The sequence below is a fragment of the Balaenoptera physalus genome (assembly GCF_965194825.1).
Source record: "Balaenoptera physalus genome assembly, chromosome: 18".
Classification (NCBI taxonomy): Eukaryota; Metazoa; Chordata; class Mammalia; order Artiodactyla; family Balaenopteridae; genus Balaenoptera; species Balaenoptera physalus.
In genome coordinates, this window is record NC_138899.1 from 39,712,619 (window position 1) to 39,731,413 (window position 18,795).

The 18,795-nt window shown below is 33.6% G+C and overlaps 1 protein-coding gene and 1 long non-coding RNA gene across 7 annotated transcripts in view; one reads left to right on the forward strand and one right to left on the reverse strand.

Annotated features, from left to right (window-relative positions):
* PCDH9 (protocadherin 9) overlaps positions 1 to 18,795 on the forward strand; it is a 973,394-nt gene that overhangs the window by 892,447 nt on the left and 62,152 nt on the right. The gene's annotated exons all lie outside the window — the stretch shown is intronic.
* LOC309647485 overlaps positions 28 to 18,795 on the reverse strand; it is a 185,384-nt gene continuing 166,616 nt past the window's right edge. For both annotated transcript variants that reach the window (XR_014256074.1, XR_014256075.1), the window contains exons 2-3: positions 12,617 to 12,737; positions 28 to 11,478 (exon numbers count right to left, since the gene is read on the reverse strand). This is a non-coding gene — a long non-coding RNA (uncharacterized lncRNA). The remainder of the gene's footprint in view (positions 11,479 to 12,616; positions 12,738 to 18,795) is intronic.

The window sequence follows — 18,795 nt, forward strand, 5'->3', positions numbered from 1 at the left end:
TTTCTACTGCTGTGGAGAGAATTTACCTGAATGATCAACACTTTTTAACAATATGCAACATGGAAGAAATAAGTGCTGGATTTTTTAAAGTAAATTATATTAATGTAAATGTACAGACCTAGCAAATGAATCTAAACTTTGAGTCTAAATTACCTAGTTTGTTCTTATCACCGACCACAATGCCCTGTGTGATGTTATAGCTGTTACTGGTCTCGACCTGCCTTTGACAGTCTCTGGCAATGCTCTCTGCAGCTATTAACCTAGAAATTGCTCTCATTGTTTACACAAAACCCATCAAGGAGGTCAGCAGATGATTATAACACTTCCCTTTCTTGTATACCAAGTACTAATAAATGCATTATTTAAATCTCATAATAATCCCATGAGATAAGCAGGTATTATTATTTATGATTGTTTGTTTTAATGGAGTCATTAAGTGACTTTTCCAAGATCTTATAAATAGAAAGTGTCAGGAATGGGACTGGCCTCCTATTACATGATTCTCACACTGCCACGGCGTGGGGGGGACTCTTTGAAACTCTTTCTTCAACAATTTCCAATAGTGAATTGTATCCTTCTGTTAAAAGTATACCACCAACCCTTAAATAGACCAAGTTGTTTCTCCTTTGTTCATGTTATATGGCTCTTAAATAAATTCTGGTAATTTTTAAAGGTCTTTTCTGGTTGCCATTCTCTTTCTACTCTGAGCTGTATTGAAGAAATAATTCTGATTAAATATATATGTATATGGTTGTATATTTCTTTTTGTTCTTTGCCCTTTTTCTTCTTTTTTCTTTACGTCCCTTTTTCTTTTTTTTTTAAAAATTTGAATTGAGATAAAATCATATGACATAAAATTCACCACCATAAACATTTTTAAGCCTACAGTTCAGGAGTGTGAAGTATACTCACATTGTACAGCCAATCTCCAGAACTTTTTCATCTTGCAAAACCAAAACTCTATACCCATTAAACAATAACTCCCTTTTCTCCCCTCCTCTGAGCACCTGGCAACCACCATTCTACCTTCTGTTACTATAAATTTAACTATACTTGATAGCTCATGTAAGTGAAGTCATACAGTATTTGTCTTTTTGTGACTGCCTTATTTCAGTTAGCATGGTGTCCTCGAGGTTCATCCATGTTGTATCATGTGTCAGAATTTCTTTCCTTTTAATGACTAAATAATATTCCATTGTACAGAAACACATTTTATTTATTCATTCATCTGTCAATGAATATTTGGGTTGTTTCCACCTTTTGGTTATTGAAATAATACTGCTATGAACATGGGTATACACCTATCTCTAAGAGACCCTACTTTCAATTCCTTTGGATATATGCTCAGAAGTGATATGACTAGATTATATGGTAATTCTTTTCTTTATTTTTGAAGAACCGTCATATTGTTTTCTATATCAGTTGTGTCAGCCATCAGCACCTCCTAGGAACCAAACTAAGTTAGAGTCACCTAGGACTCTCTGCTCTCCGCCTTATTCTTCACATCCAATCACTGATCATGTTTTACATTTTCTGCCTCTTCAACATACCCTGGTGCTTCCATGCTTACACACCAAATTACCTCATACCCAGATAATTATAATTATGTGCTTGGGGTTTATCTTGCCAATGGTTATTTCCTCTCTCTAACATTTTTTAAACTCCTACCACATAATCTTTTTATAGCATAGCTGTAATACTGTAGGTTTTTTTTTTTCTACTTTTTTTTTTTTTCTTTAACGTAAGGTGATTTTTGTTTGTTTGATATTTAAATGTCTCCCCATTCATTGGCTACTGTGTAAAATCAAACCTGCTTAGTCTGGTGGTCAAGATTTTCTATAATATAATTTTAACCTTTTTCAACCCAGCTTTCACTATTTCAATTCACCAAGCCTGATTTATAGCCAGGTGGAAATCACTTACATATTTTATACACTTTTAACTTTCTGCTATCCTTGCCTATTTATATGCTGGTCACCATCTGGAATGTTTTTAAACATACTTTGTCTCTCTCTCTCATCCAAATCCTTCATATCCTTCAACCCCAAGCTAAAAATTCTGAAACCATCCCTGATTTCATTGTTTTATAGAACTTTTCCAAACCCAGTACCCTGATAGCATTTTATTGATTGTTCTTCTACAGCATTTATCACTTTCTATCTTGTACAATAGTTAGTTATGTACCTTAAATTTCATACAAGATTTAGCTCCCAAGCTACAGCTTGAAGGCAGATATTGTGTGTTTGTGTTTTAATCTTTTTGTCTTCTCCAGTACATTACAGAGTACTTTGCACACAATTAGCAATCAATACATATGTTTTGAGGGAATGAATCAATGAGCAAATTAACATAAGTATTGTGGAATGGGACAGCCATAGTTTCTTCAGATTCTTAAAGTGGTAAAAGTTTTATATTTGCTAAGCTGAGAGGAAGCAGGGAGAGAGGTATTCAAACAGGGCTGGCATTTGAGCCTGAAGCCACAAATCTAAAAGATTTTGCAAAGTATTTGCAACTTTTCTGTGCATTGAGGAGATTTTTGAGGAAACAAACCAAAAACAATGAAGAAAACTTTGGCTTCTGAAATGTATGCTTTGAGGAAAATTTGTAATTAATGGCAATAGGATTTTGCTTATTAAGGAAAAGTATATTTTATTTGGTGATTAGCATCCTTTATTTAAAATTATGTATTACTTTTTTTAGTTTATTAGCCTGAAAGCTAAAACATTAGCTCAATTTAAAATTAATTTGAGTTACTTTAGTGTGATAGGTGCTTCAAGTTATATCCGTTTTATTACAAGAGTTTTAACAAATTGAAGAAAAAATACTTTAAAGAGTTTAACTGTAGTCAAGTAGATGTAAAGGATCTATCATTTTGAACACAATTTTTCCTTAGAAACATTACAAAATACATTTCAGTACCGATATCTCCTATAAAGGGCGAATCTTTAATTAACTGAAACAAAATTATCTTTTTGAAATACGAACTTTCTTCTGTACAGACAGAGTACACCGGAAGTCAAGTAGCTTCCTGGTAAATTGTATGGATGTTTGAATAGTAAGAATGTATGATCGCCAAGTATTCAATAAAATCTCACTATCATGTGGTAATAACAAGTTAACTGAAACATCACTGAACTAATTCCCTCACATTCCCCATGATGATTGACTTGGTTTCTGGGAAATGCTTCTTTAAAATTAATAACGAAAAATTTGGAAAAATATGACTCATTAAAGATTTTCTTAAATATAGACAACAATTTTACCACTGCTGTACTATTTTTGAACTTACAATATTACTTTTCAAAAATCATCTTATATCATCAGGAATGATGGTCTTATAATCAAAAAAGAACATTTATGATTTTCTCCAAAGCTCATTAAATCATAATCAACTAAGTGTGTCATTATCACATCTATAACTTTCTAATAAATGCAGCAAAATATTACCTTGTGAATTTACCTGTGCCCAGAAGTTTCAGTTATAACTGAATAACATGATTCTAATTCATAAATTCAAAGAAACAGTGACAGTTATAGAAAGAAAAATTGTACCAGGCACTTGTTAAAAATAGCAAGGAAGACTTTATTCAAGATTATTGTGATAGGCAGGAGTCAAGACTATTGCAATAGAAAAGAAAGTTGAACTCACTCTGCTGAAACAGAAGAGGGGTGAGCTAATGGAAAAAGCACTCTAGGAAGGAGGTTGGTCTAAATGATTAGGTCACTGGTGTTTGTTAACTGTCTTTTATCCAAGTTAGTCTTCTATCTTCTCCTAGGAATTAGGAGACAGGGGTCCTATTTTTCTTGATAATTACATTTCAAAGGGATGGCTCCGAGGTCCTGGAGAAAGATATTCCTGGGTTGTTAGGAGATTTATATCTCAAAGGAGTGGAGAAAGAATTTACCATTGCAAGTTTTCAAAAGTTAATGCTTTAAGAAAAAAGGAGGTCAGGGGCCTAGAGCTGGGAAGAAGCCTGTCTAAAGTTGAGTCACGCTGAGGGAATGTTAAGGTCTTCTTGGTCACAGTAAATATTTGCTTTTTAAGACTGTTAGCTAATCTAGCAAAAATTTCAAATTTCTTCTTGGCTACACTTTTCACTCGAGTGATTATGACCCAAAATATGACAAGAATTCTTTCCAGAGGAGGTACTTCCTCTGTGCTCTGGGGAAAGTTAATTTTCAATACTTTTGACAAAATGCAATACTTAGGGGATTAGATATAATCCCCTAAGTACAATTTTTAGGCCTTCTGTCAACAATTTCCAAATACCAGTCTTTCTATCAAAAGTATTTCTTGCTGAATCATTCCCAGTCCACCCCGACCATATGCCATGCTTACTTACTTGCTCCTACAGAAAGAACTACTGGTGATTCTAAGTGTTTAAGTTCATATTCTGTGGCTAAAGGGTTTGCCTATATTTTTCCATCTGTGTTAGAGCTATTTATATAATAAAACAAGTAAGATAATAACTTTCTTTAAAAAAATATATGGCATTATACTTTCCTAGGTAGCATGCTATTTTAGAGTCAAAGTGATTATCAGAGTGTGACAAGAAAAGGGAACTCTGTTCTCTACCTCAAGAAACTAGCATTTTACTAAAAAAAAAAAAAAAAAAAGAAATGGAGATTTTAAGGTTTCTTCTCACCAATTCAAAATCCCAATAAATAAACTTATATGATTCTAATTTTATATTTTAAACTAATTATAGAAAACAAAACTGTGTTAGTGTCAAGTGACATGTCAAAGTGATACAGGTAAACCTTTTAAGTAGTCCGATTTATACTAAATAAAGTGAATTAGCAAGTAAGTACAGTGTACAAATTTAACCACATATTCTCAGAGAACCATCAAAGTGTCTACACAGTTGCAGAAAAGGGCATAGACGTTCACCCTAAAAAAATCCTATAATTAAGACACATTTATGCTCTGCAGATGCAGCCATTCCTAGAGTACTAAGTACTCTTGTAAACACACCCAAACCAAAGAAAAATTTTTTTGAACTTTCTTACTTTTATTTTAACAAGAAAACCAAAACAAGGATCTTGATTATACAAATGTGGCAGTTTAATTAATCCAACATTTGCTCTCCAGCCATATATATTTTACAGTTTGTATTGAACTTAAATTCATAATATTTAATGTTTTGTTTCACAGACTCTGTTTCTGAAATTTACCAGGAAGATTTATGTTATTTTTATGTAATATAAAATTAGAGGTGTTGCTGATTTTAGTAAACCCAATATAAATCAATATTTGAACATTAAAAATAAATAACAAACACCTATTGAAGAAAAAAGGGAGATTATCTTAAAATTTTGCTTTGATAATATATTTAATAATTTGGGTACATATTTTGATTCTATCTTGAAAATACTGGAAAATAATTCTGGATACATCCATTAGTGAAAGGAAGACAAACTTGCACAGTATCAAATTAACTTTTGCATTAAAATTTTAACTCATTTAGTAGGGTTAACAAAGACATCAAGAAAATGTTCATTATCTGTTCTAGAAATGTTAAATTTAATTGTTATTCTTACAAATAAAGAGTCCATTGTTCTTCTCTTTTTAAACTAAATTGTGTATACTTTATTTATTTTTGCCTCAAATATTTAATTTGTCATTTAAATTTCTTAGTTTAAATGTTCAATTTGCATTTCAAAAATATATTGGCATCTTGACATCTTGATTACACTTTAAGAGATGCAGAGTTTTAATATAAGGGCTAAGGATTGCATGGAAGTTGTGCAAAAATAGATTCCGTTTCTTGGGTTCTGTTCTGTAGGCATCTTTTCCATTCTTTCTAGGCTCTACAGAGTTCCTGGAGTTATCTTTCTAAAGCAAATTGTATTACATTTCTTCAAAAATATTTTAATGGCTTCTCCTCATCATCATAATAAAGTCCAAAAGCCTGAGCAGTGTATAAAAGCCCTTCATGAAAGGTCGTTTGTTTTACTTTCTCAGGCTTCTACCATCAGCCTCCCTCACACACCCAGGGCTCTGTATCGAGAGCTTCCTGCTCTGTATTTTCTTTCTTTCTGCAAGGTTGTGTGAAACCTCTTCCTTTCACCTGCCACCTTTAACCCAGAATTTTTCAGTCTCGACTTTATATTCCAATTAATCTGTCAAGAATGCTTTTTAAAAAGTGCTTCCTTGGAAAGTGATAGCTGAGTTTTAAGATTCAGCCTTTAATGGCAATTCCAACACAATATTTAGAATCGCCATGTTTGGGTTGACAAGGAAAGGTTATAAAATATGTATTTATTTTAAATAATTGTTGCTTGACTTTTATATTTTGTAGCTCTATTTTAAACTTGTGTAGACATAGGCTCTGTTTCATTTACCATTGTAAACATTTTTTTCCCTCTGCATACAATTTTATCTTAAAATGACTCAATCTATTGGTTACTAATACAATTCATTTTTTAATTAATTAATTAATTTATTTATTTATTTAGTTTTGGCTGCATTGGGTCTTTGTTGCTGCGCGTGGGCTTTCTCTAGTTGTGGTGAGCAGGGGTTACTATTCGTTGCAGTTTGCGGGCTTCTCATTGCAGTGGGCGGTGGCTTCTCTTGTTGTGGAGCACGGGCTCTAGGCACATGGGCTTCAGTAGTTGTGGCACATGGGCTCAGTAGTTGTGGCTCGTGGGCTGTAGAGTGCAGGCTCAGTAGTTGTGGTGCACGGGCTTAGTTGCTCTGCGTCATGTGGGATCTTCCCGGACCAGGGATTGAACCTGTGTCCCCTTCATTGGCAGGTGGATTCTTAACCACTGAGCCACCAAGGAAGTCCACAATTTATTTTTTAAGTGAATGGATACACAATAAAAATAAAATGTTAGTATGGGTGAAAACAAGCAAAATGGGTGTTTGACCTACGTAATACTTGTTTTATGTTGGTTTGGTTTGGGTAGACATGTGAATGATATTGAAAAGTTGCTTATTAGCAGGACAAAAGAATGTGAAAATAAGTTCTGTTATACAGTATGTGTGATATCCAAAATACAAAATAAAATTATGATTAGTGTTGAACCTTGTTAAACATAACCACAGTTTATGTGAATTTCTGGAATTTAATGGGCATGTAGGAGTTGAGGTAGGTTATGCTGATGGGCAGTTGTGGGTATTACTCTTTTTACCATATACTTTATAATTAAATTAGTCTGGTTCACCCTATTACTCTTAATGACATATACTGTCCAGGTATTTTGCATTATGAGGAAACCAATTATTTATTGAGCTTCTGTTATTTTTATCAGCTAATATTTTTAGATACTATGTGTTTAGGAGATTTGTACACATTTAGTCTAAGAACTATGCAATGTTCTTTGAGAATTATTAAAAGTATGACTCACTTCCCTCCAAGGACAGGCAGTCTAATTAGGTAAATGATATACTCACACAAATATATTTTTTAAAATTATCAAGACAATAATAGAAATCTCATGGCTTATGACTAATTTTACAAATAATGAAGGCTATTAGGAGGTTTTAAAAGAGAGAAAAATTAATTTTGTTATAATTTGATAGAAAGATGGAGTCAGAGTTAGGGAAAATTGAAAGATATTGTAATGGAGGAGAAAAATACCAAAGATTCTTAAGAAAATATTACTTTAGTCAGTAAATTTAGCTTATGCATTTATTTCATGGAAATAATCTGTTGGCTTTAGGTGATATGTAAATAGAATTAAAGAATCATTATAATCAGGAAGTAAACTATATAATTCTGCAAAGGTCAATTTTGTGATAACAAAAATAGCACTTTGGGTAGGAAAAAGATTTTTTTTAAACCTGAACATGTGAAATTGAAATGATCCAGGTTCAATCTGAAGCCCAAGGAAGAAATAATAGATTCTCTTTGCTATTGTTTTATGCCCTCATTTTGATTTTGTGAATCCTAACATTAATATAACTTGATAGAAACTTTCACTACATCTACATTTTAAGTTTTTTGAAACTTTCATAATATGTCACAAGTGATACCTTTAAAATTTGCAAAAATAGTTTTATGCTAACTTCCTATTTTTCCTATATGATATGAATTCTATATATTATAATAATTTGTTTTATAATAATTAAATCATTCAGTATTCAATAAAGGCTTATTGGACCCTTGTTATATATCAAGAAATGTACTAGACACTGATGATTCAAAGAAAAACAAAATTTGTTACTGCAAAGAGAAAAATCACAGGCTATTTGGGATGGAATCTGAGTGATTTGTACTTGCCATCCACATAAATAACAAAATACCATTTGATAATTTTTCTCTATTTTTAGTTTAACAAGCCCATGTCTCCCAGTCATCTCTACCAGGATGCAAGAAAGGCAAAGGAAAGAAAATATAAACATCACATTAATTAACACAATAGTCACATATTTGAAGGATTTTTTAAAAAAGCACCTGCTCTGAATTAGTATGTTTCTGCTTCTAGTACCCTAATGCTTTCTTGAGCTGGAAGTCACAGTCTTCACAGCTACTCAGCTTCTCCTGATTTGATGTAGCTGGTGACAATATGCCAATTAAAGCATCATCTGCCCATGTTGACAAGTGTCTAAGATAGAGAACCAACTGTTTCAAATACACCAAGATGACTCAGAAACAACTGTCAGACGACCGTGTTCTCCAGAGGTGGCACATCACTTGGACTACAAGAGCCATTAGATGACATTTCTCCAAGAGGGAACCTTGTTGTTCTGTTCATTGCCTACTGCAGGGCTTCATTCTGGCAATGTGATGTGCCAGAAAATAGAACGAAGGAAGGTACTGAACGCATGGAAATGTGAGAAGTATTTTTACTCCAACTATGTACAGCATAAAATAAAAGAGATTAAGTTCATTTGTGTTACCTCCTTTTATGACAAAGGAAGGGCCAGTGCTTCAAAAAGGAAAGTCATGATAAAAACCGTATCTGAAAATGCACCCATCCCTTCTGAAATGAAGAGCTAGAGAATTAAAGGAATAGAAAAGTTTGTGAGAAATACCTCCTGAGCCTTACCCTGGTTTTGAATTTGTTAGCATCAGAGCCTGTATTCGACTTGAATCTTCAGTTCACATTGGCAGTTGTACAATTATGTTCTCTCCTGTTTTCAGCATAATTTTTGCATCTACTTTGCAGAATGCAAGAAAATCAATCTTTGACTCACATATATGAAGGATGTAGCAGTATCTAGCTATTTCTTCTCTCCAAGGTTTTCCTTCTTATATAGATATGATTTTTTCTTTCTTAATCAGCAGTAGGGTTTCGCCCTCTATTTCATTCAATTTTCTATGACCACTAGTACTGTATTTCTAGCTGTCAGAAAATTAGGCAATTTAATGCAGTAGGTAGAAAGGCGATATTCCTAATTATTTCCCCGTATATCCTAAGTATATTAGTTCTGCAAAGAAGGCTTTAAAAAAACAAACTTATTGCTAGGTAAGATCATGCTTCAGACAGCTGTTGGAATAAAATCATCTTTTTTTCAGTACATACATCTTAAATGTTTACCAATTTCCATCAGTATTAAAGTTCTGGTGATGGAGGACTTGCTGAGGATTTAGACTGATCAAAGAGTCAAACCTGATGGAAGATTTAGGGCCTCTTCCAAACTGCAGCTCAATGGCTAAAGGTATCTGTATATTTGTAGGCAATCAAATCAAGGGTGGTTTATCAAACCTGCTCTACTGTATGAATGTATACTTAAATAAAATAAGCACAAAAGTGAAAGAGAAATGAGACAGTAAACTTTGTTTCTTTAGAAACTGCGACAGTAGTAGGCCAAACATCATTATGCTAAGCCTCAATGTGTGTTCATATGTACACACTGACATGGGCAAAATAATGTATATGCATGAATAGAATATATTTGCATGTACAAATATAGTTGTTCATATTTAAGTACATTTTCTCATGTTAAATTCAGTAAAATTGAACTCTGCCATCTGGATTTTATGTATTTTGGTTTTAGAATTTACTATGGAGTTTGCCTTGAATCTATAAAATAGGCAACGAGGACTTGGAATAATCTTCATAATTTCTGTTTAAATTCTAAGGGTGTACTTTTAGGGGTGAACCCCCCAAAAGTATTATTTTAATACCAAGCTTCTATTTTATAATTTTCTTTATTCTAATTTCAAGGTTTTTCTTCTTACTTCTCCTGAACGTGATATGTAGAGTTTGCAATTGATTTCTGACTAATTCTTAAACTGGGTATTCTAGTGGTCAATCTAAACCTTGATTCTTTTCTTTTTTGCCACAGGGCTTAAAAGATACAGGGAAATATATTGTATTGTTAATATTACCAATGGAGAAAAATCACAAGGTCTGATACAATTATAAGTAAAATAAATCTAAAAGGTTTTGAATCATTTAGTCACACTGACAGTCACAAGAAAATAAGGATCTTTACGTAATTATCTTTCTCTATGGATGAAGGGAGATACAAGCTAAATAAAATATGTGACTTGCGTAAGATATTGCTTATAGTTAGCACAAGAACTGCAATTAGATTGTCCTTTTATTACACTTTGTGCCTTGATTAGTCTTGATCAGTTTCCAAAATCACACACACACACAACACACACACACACACACACACACACACACACACCCCCCTCAGCCACATCCATGACCAAACCCACATACAAAGAGAGTGAGAGAGAGAGAGAGAAGGGTAGGGCGGAAGACACATGCATATACACACCCTTCAGTTCTGGGAGCTTGTAAGATGGTAGTCATTTTATTTCATAAAAAGAAAATGTCCAGAAAGACATATCCATGCATAGCGACTTCTCATAATGAATAGAGGCTTTCACCATCATACATTCTCATCTGCGACTTTCACCTCCAGAATCCCAGTCAGATCCATACATTGTTGGGATCATCGTGTAGTAATGACTTGGAGAAAACCTCCCCTATGGGAGGGCCCAAAATGTGACTAATGCTTAACATAGATATTTTTGACATGTGGCTCTCACACGAGAGTATTCTATGAAACGACAATTTTGACTAAAAGGTAGATTTCCATTATGTTTATAAATTATTGGGAAATAACTTGCTTTAAGTTGATAGGCTGAATTTATTTTATTTATTTTTTATTTTTAAAATAAATTTATTTATTTATTTTTGGCTGTGTTGGGTCTTCATTGCTGCACGCGGGCTTTCTCTCTAGTTGCAGCAAGCAGGGGCTACTCTTCGTTGTGGTGCATGGTCTTCTCATTGTGGTGGTTTGTCTTGTTGTGGAGCACGGGCTTTAGGCAAGCAGGATTCAGTAGTTGCAGTGCGCAGGCTCAGTAGTTGCAGCATGCTGGCCCTGGAACATGCGGGCTTCAGTAGTTGTGGTGCATGGCTCAGTAGTTGTGGCGCACAGGCTTAGTTGCTCCATGGCATGTGGGATCTTCCCGGACCAGGGCTCGAACCTGTGTCCCCTGCATTGGCAGGTGGATTCTTAACCACTGCGCCACCAGGGAAGTCTGATAGATTGAATTTAAACTTCTCCTAAAAATATTTTAAATTATTGTTAAAACACACAAGTAACTCTATTCATTTGAAAATGTTATTGATTAATTTTATTGAAAGATAGCAGAGGAAATGCAGATCACATTTAATGTGCATTCTAATGACACTAAGTACTCTGCAGCAATTCCCAAAAAGACGTTATAGTAAAAAAGATAAATATAAAATCTTGAGCTGGGATTTAAAATAAAACTCTGCCTAATTTAATCAAAAATCTTATCCATTAAAAAATCTGACATTGCAAAATTGAGATTTTTTTCTTCTAAGTTTAAAAATGTTAATTTTGACATACCCCAAGAGATGGTATCGCATTAGGCAGCTAAGTGTGCAATTTTGGATAGCTGCTCAAACAGTAACAGAGGCAGTGGCTAGCACTGCACATAAACCTACACATAGTTTAGTGCACTCATCCTATAGCATATACCTTTAAAAAATTCACTACTTTGAGCTATTGATAGATCAAACTTTATTCTACCTTAAACTGTATATCCTGGTGATCAATAGATAAAATAAATGGAATTTATGTAGTAGATATTTGTGTTTTACTCCTTTCTTGCTTTAAAATTATTGTGAGAACTCAATTTTTGAAATCTCATCTTTACTATGATTTTCCTGACACTGGAGATATCAAATGCGTGACATCCTAGAATACTGTTTCAACAAGAAAAACTAATGACAGGAAAGACTAATGTATTTATTACTACCTAATTACATCACATTTTTACTTATTTCTAGCTCCAAATGAATACTATTCTGTATTGTTTTAGATACATTTCCATCAAAATTCTTTAATTTGAATTAATAATTATTTATACACATTTAGTCCACACAGCATACATACACAAATTATGAGCCGTGCATTTTAACTTATTTAATTAGGATTATATTGATATTTGGAATGATACTTATTTTACTGCCAACAGACAAAATGTGAACTGAGTACAGGAGGAAAGGGGTATAATTATGAGATTAGTGCACAACTCTTCCTGTCAGATGAGTAAAGTCGTTGTGGGTCTGTGGATCCAGTCCACTTAATAGATGCCAGTGGTGCTTTTGTAGATAGTCAATGCCCCATTGACTTAATAGAAACACACTAGGGCCATGTTATTATGCAGATTACCTCATCAGCCATCCAAGGCAAGGCTATGGGAGAACACTTGAGGAAACACAGTGGTGGCCCCACTTCATTTGCTCTCAGTGACCTATTGTCCTCAATAGTGTTCCATCAAAAATTAGCTCAGCTGTGAAAAACAAAGGTTTAAGAGATTATTAGGTACTCAAACAGATACCATATCTACTGCTGGGTAATTGCTTGAGATTTGGTTACCATTAGTTGTCCTTCCAGTTCAAAAAAAATTGATGTATTAGAAAGGTATTGATGAGGCTAAAAAGTACCTTCATTTAACATTTATTTCAATTCACCTTGAATTCCACTACTGCTTTAATGCAATCAATCACTGAAACTCTGTAACATGTACTATGGCAGTTTTCAGTGATTTTCAGAGAACCTAATATTACTTTCAATTTTTAATGTACAATTAACTCAAGCCACATTCATTACTATAGGTAGAAAATTTGAATACCAGCATAAAAGGAAAGCAACTTTCAAATACTGTCAATGAAAGACTCTAAATAGTTGCTCAAACTATCTGATGTCTCTTTTAATTAACATTCATAAACACATAAGGAAGAAAACCTCTGAGTTTTAATTTTAAAAGTCAAGCTGTTTTAGTAGAAGGTAAGCATATTGCACACCTAAACATCCTTTGAGAATCAAAGTTACAGTTTAATAAACACTCTCCCTGTTTCTGCTGTGGTGTGAGTTTCATTTTGCATATGCTGACCTTGGTTTAGGATGTGGAAAGTTTGTTATTAAACTTACAACCTGCCATCAAGGTGGGCATTAGCTTTTTCAAAACAACCCCTATCCACATTTTAGCAGCATGTCTTTTCAGCTCTGACACTAATATCCAGGGCATCAAACAAGGACATATGCAAAACAGGTCTCCTAGTTCTTGTGCAGATGAGTTACTAAGTAGTAGGTCTGTTCTGCAGGGCTCTGTGAGGTCCTCCCCAACATTTCCTACCAGCTGCCAACATCTCCCAAGCAGATCAAATGTTCTTTCACCTGAGACAAAAGCACCTTTGCTTCCAGCTAGCCAAACAAACCTCAAACTTGTTCTCCATCACACCTAAAGATATTTGAAAGAGATATAAATAACTGCCATCACCCTAACTCATATTCCTCTATTGTGTATAAAAGTGTATATACTTAGACCTTTAGCACATATGATTATGCACTGGTCTTTATGAGCTCAGAAGTAATACAGAGATTCTGAAAACTGAGTAGTCCAAACAGTGGCCAAATGAGTGAATTGAATGGTTAAGGAGAAAATTTCTGAACATGGTCCTTTGTTACAATTTAATTCATACCTTCCTGTTCTGACATCTTCAACTTAAGACACAGAAGAAATAGTTGTGCTTTGTCCTCCCTGTAGTAGATTTGCCACTGTTTCCAGACAGCCTCCAATGTTTCTCCTAGAATGTAATTCATCTTCATTGTTCCTGTGCCGACAGGATGGAAACTGCTTACAAATTTTACAGCTAGCAATACTTTTTATTGTTGTTCTGAAAGGGCTCCTGAGGGCTTTCTATTTTATTTTTAGGAAACGTCTGAAGTTTTTTCCTCTTTATGTTATACTTTTCACTATTATGAATGATGACCCTAGAATACTGGGAGGAAAAAACAACCAACACTCACCAAACTCTGTAACTGTCATAAGTTTTAATGCAATCTTCCAATACTTTGATTTATTGCAGGTGCTACATTTTAACTATGTTATAGCTAATGAAGAATATGAACAGCCTTTGTGGAATCTTGACATTCTTTCAAACTAAGAAACCTTCAGGATGGCTCAGATGTCTTTCAGAGGATAACTGATATAATAAGGAATGTAATGTTTTTCTTGGGCTTTTAGGTACTGAATTAAAATTTTAGGCATCAAAATGTAGTCAAATTTATGATGAAGCTGTGAAATTATATTACTCAATGTCAACCGTGTTCCTTTAGATGTTTTGTTTTACTCCTTTGATATCCCTCAGGCTTGATTATACTTGAAAGTAGCCAAAAAGAAGCCCTGAAAATGAATGTGACATTTTGTATGTTAACATTTTAGGGACTTTTAATTATAAATCATCTTCGGAGAGGTCATTTGTCCTCATATGAAAAATACCATAGGCAAACAAACATATTAATGAACTAATGGTTAGATTGAAGATGGAAGTAGCCCATATTGTACCAATACACTTATTTTGTGTAGAAGAGACAGATTTGCTCTCTTATTCTCTTTCACATTCAAGTTTTATACTAATGTTGAAATCCAGTTGCCAACAGTTTTGTAATAGTTTATAAAAAAAATAAATTCAATACAAATCAACATTCATAAACATCAGTGTGCATTATGAAAAAAAGTTTTCCTTATATATTGATTAATATTTTTAAATGAGAGTTTCTAATTGTCCAGTGTAGAAAAGTGAATTTAACTACTTTTAAAATCAATTTTGAATTTATGCAGGATCTTTTTCCACCATGCAAACTGTGAAAAGTACATGTATATACATATATATTTATATACATAAAAAGCATAATATGTGAATATATTATGTATATTCTTATTTCTAGGTAACAATAGCTATATAAAATCTGATAAATTCTTTCTAATATCTTAAATACTTTATTTCTAAAGAAAGGGTAATAAAAATTCAGGAAATAATTAAAATCCTACCAAAGGTTCCATCCTGATATAAAAATGACCATGCTATTAACATCTGATAATACCAATATTTTCCTTTAATTAGTAGTTCTGTTTCAATTAAAATAATTAATTTTTTAATAATTACTTCACACTGTATTAGGGAAATGATGAAATTATATCAGAGTATTATCATTATATAATCATCAACCTAAACTCAACATTGGTAAGCAATTTAATTATATTGCTAACATAGTATCAAATTTTAATTTTAATTAGAATTACAACTCATATTACATTACTCAGAGTATATCACTGATGAATATTTTATGCTAGTTATACAAATATTTTTTTCCGTTTGCTATGAATATAAAATTTAAAATCTTGTGAGTTTTCTGCATTGATAAACTTACTGAATGATATCAGGAAATAACCTAAAAGTATATGATATAGATTACATTTGAAGGGCATTTGTGCTAATATTCAAAGGTGAATGTGGAATGCAGAAGTGGTTTATAGTTATCTAAATTTCATCTTTTCATTCATAGAGAAATTGTTGTGAGAGCATACAAATGAGTTTTAATCAAAGTATAGCTCAGTGATATAATAAACATTGATCACAAGATAATTTTTATTCTTGATTTCTTTGTGGTCTTACAGTGTAAGGAATAGACATCCGAAAGAAAGTAATCCCATGGGGTTGAATCTTTGCCTGCAATTTAGCAACTGGGAGTTTTAACATGTGCTGTCAAATATGCAACTATGTTTATGATTTACCTTCTTCCATGAAGAGTCTGAGGGTGGCTATAAGGGATTTGAGAGCCTGCTGTTTAAACTACTCAACTGATACATTGTTTCATTTATTTTGGCATCTGTGGCTAATCTCCATTAGATTAGACAGTGTACCCCTTGCCTTCAACTAGAAACCGTTCAGTTTTCCTAACAACGAGCCTTTCCAGGTTTATTTCCCTAACATTGCCCTGAAGAAATCCTCCTATCCAGATAATCTGATTTCATAAAAAAAAAAAAAAAGTTAACCCTATATAAAACAGAGAATAAAATGGTGGTTACCGGTGGATGGGGATCAGGGAAGAGTGATGGTGTTTAAGGATACTAACTTGTAAGTACTAGTAAATGAGCCATAGAGATCCAATGCACAGTATAATGAATATAGACAGTAACATTGTACTATAATTATGTAATGTGATAAATATTGCTACAAGCAATCATATTACAACATATAAATATACCAAAGTAACAGGCTGTACACCTTAAACTGACTGGATGTTACAAGTCAAATTTATTCAAGAAAAAAAAAAATGAAAAGAAAATCTGATTTCACCAGTGTCCTCATTCAAACCATTTACCTTTTTGTTGTATGTTTCTCCACTCCTCTTGATAGAACTGCTATAGTCACATTTCTCTTTCTTTACATGTTGGAATCTTGCCCATTCACCAAAGCCCATCTTGCTGCAATCTTCTTTATAACAGTTTGAATGAGTCTTCTGAATTTATTTATCTTTCTTAATTCATCTGGAATCCTGATCATGTTTTGTTTTATCATACTTTGTGCTCCTTTTCTCTCTTTTGAGAAGCTGCAAGTTCTGTTGTGGAAGGGAGTAGACCTTACTTATCACTCTAATTATTTTTTTCCTGCACACTGGGACAGAGGAGTGGAAAAGTACACCTTGGAGTACATGCCAGGCTTGCTTTCCAGCTGTGCCATGTACCGACTTTTTGGCCTTGAGCAAATTACCCTAGCATTATGCATGTCTCCTCATATTATAGTCCTGTCATCATAGGAATGTTATGAGGATCAAATAAGCTATTTAACTCATTCAGAGAGCTTTATCTCACTTAGTAGGTGTTTTAGCATATATTTGTTCAGTGGGTAGGTGTTTTGTCTATCACTCTAGGGTGACTTTTTGCTTTTAAGGAATAGTCTTTAATTTACTCTAACTGGACCCAATACCATTGCCATCATGGTCCTGACACATCTTTGCTTTTTCACTTTGTCTTCCTTGCCTTTAGTGAAGAAGTTACATTAGTGTTTTTGATACAGTGATGACTTTTAAATGTCTTCATTTTTGTGGGGGTGGGGTAAGGGGAAACAAAAAGACTGACCAAAAAAAAAAAAAAAACAAAAGAAAATATTGCTGAGAGAGACAAGCACAGGCTATGATAATTGTAGAACAAGAAATATGAACCTGTATGAGGGGCATGTAGAAGAGATTTGAAAAAAAAAGATTTTGGTTTCTCAAAGACAGGAATTGAAAGAGGAAGTATATTATAGAAATTGATGACTTTGTCAAATGTCTAAAGAGAAGAGTGGTTTTCAAGCTAACCTTTAAAATGCAAGACTTCTGTGAAGGTACTTCAGGGATTCTGTAAAAGTTTAATTTCAGTTTGAAATGTTTTTTATGGTTTTAAGGCTGTATGGTTTGTATGGTATTAAGGATGTAGTTTTTAAAATAACCATTTAAACATATTGTATTTTCAAATCATTAATATATTGGAGCCCTCCAATACTGTAACTTCTGTTTTGACTAACTGGTTTTTTTTTTTTTTTTTTTTTTTTTTTTTTTTTAACATCTTTATTGAAGTATAATTGCCTTACAATGGTGTGTTAGCTTCTGCTTTATAACAAAGTGAATCAGTTATACATATACAATATGTTCCCATTTCTCTTCCCTCTTGCATCTCCCTCCCTCCCACCCTCCCCATCCCATCCCTCTAGGTGGTCACAAAGCACTGAGCTGATCTCCCTGTGCTATGCGGCTGCTTCCCACTAGTTATCTATTTTACATTTGGTAGTGTATATATGTCCATGACACTCTCTTACCCTGTCACATCTCACCCCACCCCCTCCCCATATCCTCAAGTCCATTCTCTAGTAGGTCTGTGTCTTTATTCCCGTCTTGCCACTAGGTTCTTCATGGCCTTTTTTTTTTTTTTTTTTTTTCCCTTAGATTCCGTATATATGTGTTAGCATACTGTATTTGTTTTTCTCTTTCTGACTTACTTCACTCTGTATGACAGACTCTAACTCCATCCACCTCATTACAAATACCTCCATTTCATTTCTTTTTATGGCTGAGTAATATTCCATTGTATATATGTGCCACATCTTCTTTATCCATTCATCTGTCGATGGACATGTAGGTTGCTTCCATGTCCTGGCTATTGTAAATAGAGCTGCAATGAACATTTTGGTACATGACTCTTTTTGACCTATGGTTTTCTCAGGGTATATGCCCAGTAGTGGGATTGCTGGGTCGTATGGTAGTTCTATTTGTAGTTTTTTAAGGAACCTCCATACTGTTCTCCATAGTGGCTGTATCAATTTACATTCCCACCAACAGTGCAAGAGTGTTCCCTTTCCTCCACACCCTCTCCAGCATTTATTGTTTCTAGATTTTTTGATGATGGCCATTCTGACCGGTGTGAGATGATATCTCATTGTAGTTTTGATTTGCATTTCTCTAATGATTAATGATGTTGAGCATTCTTTCATGTGTCTGTAGGCCATCTGTATATCTTCTTTGGA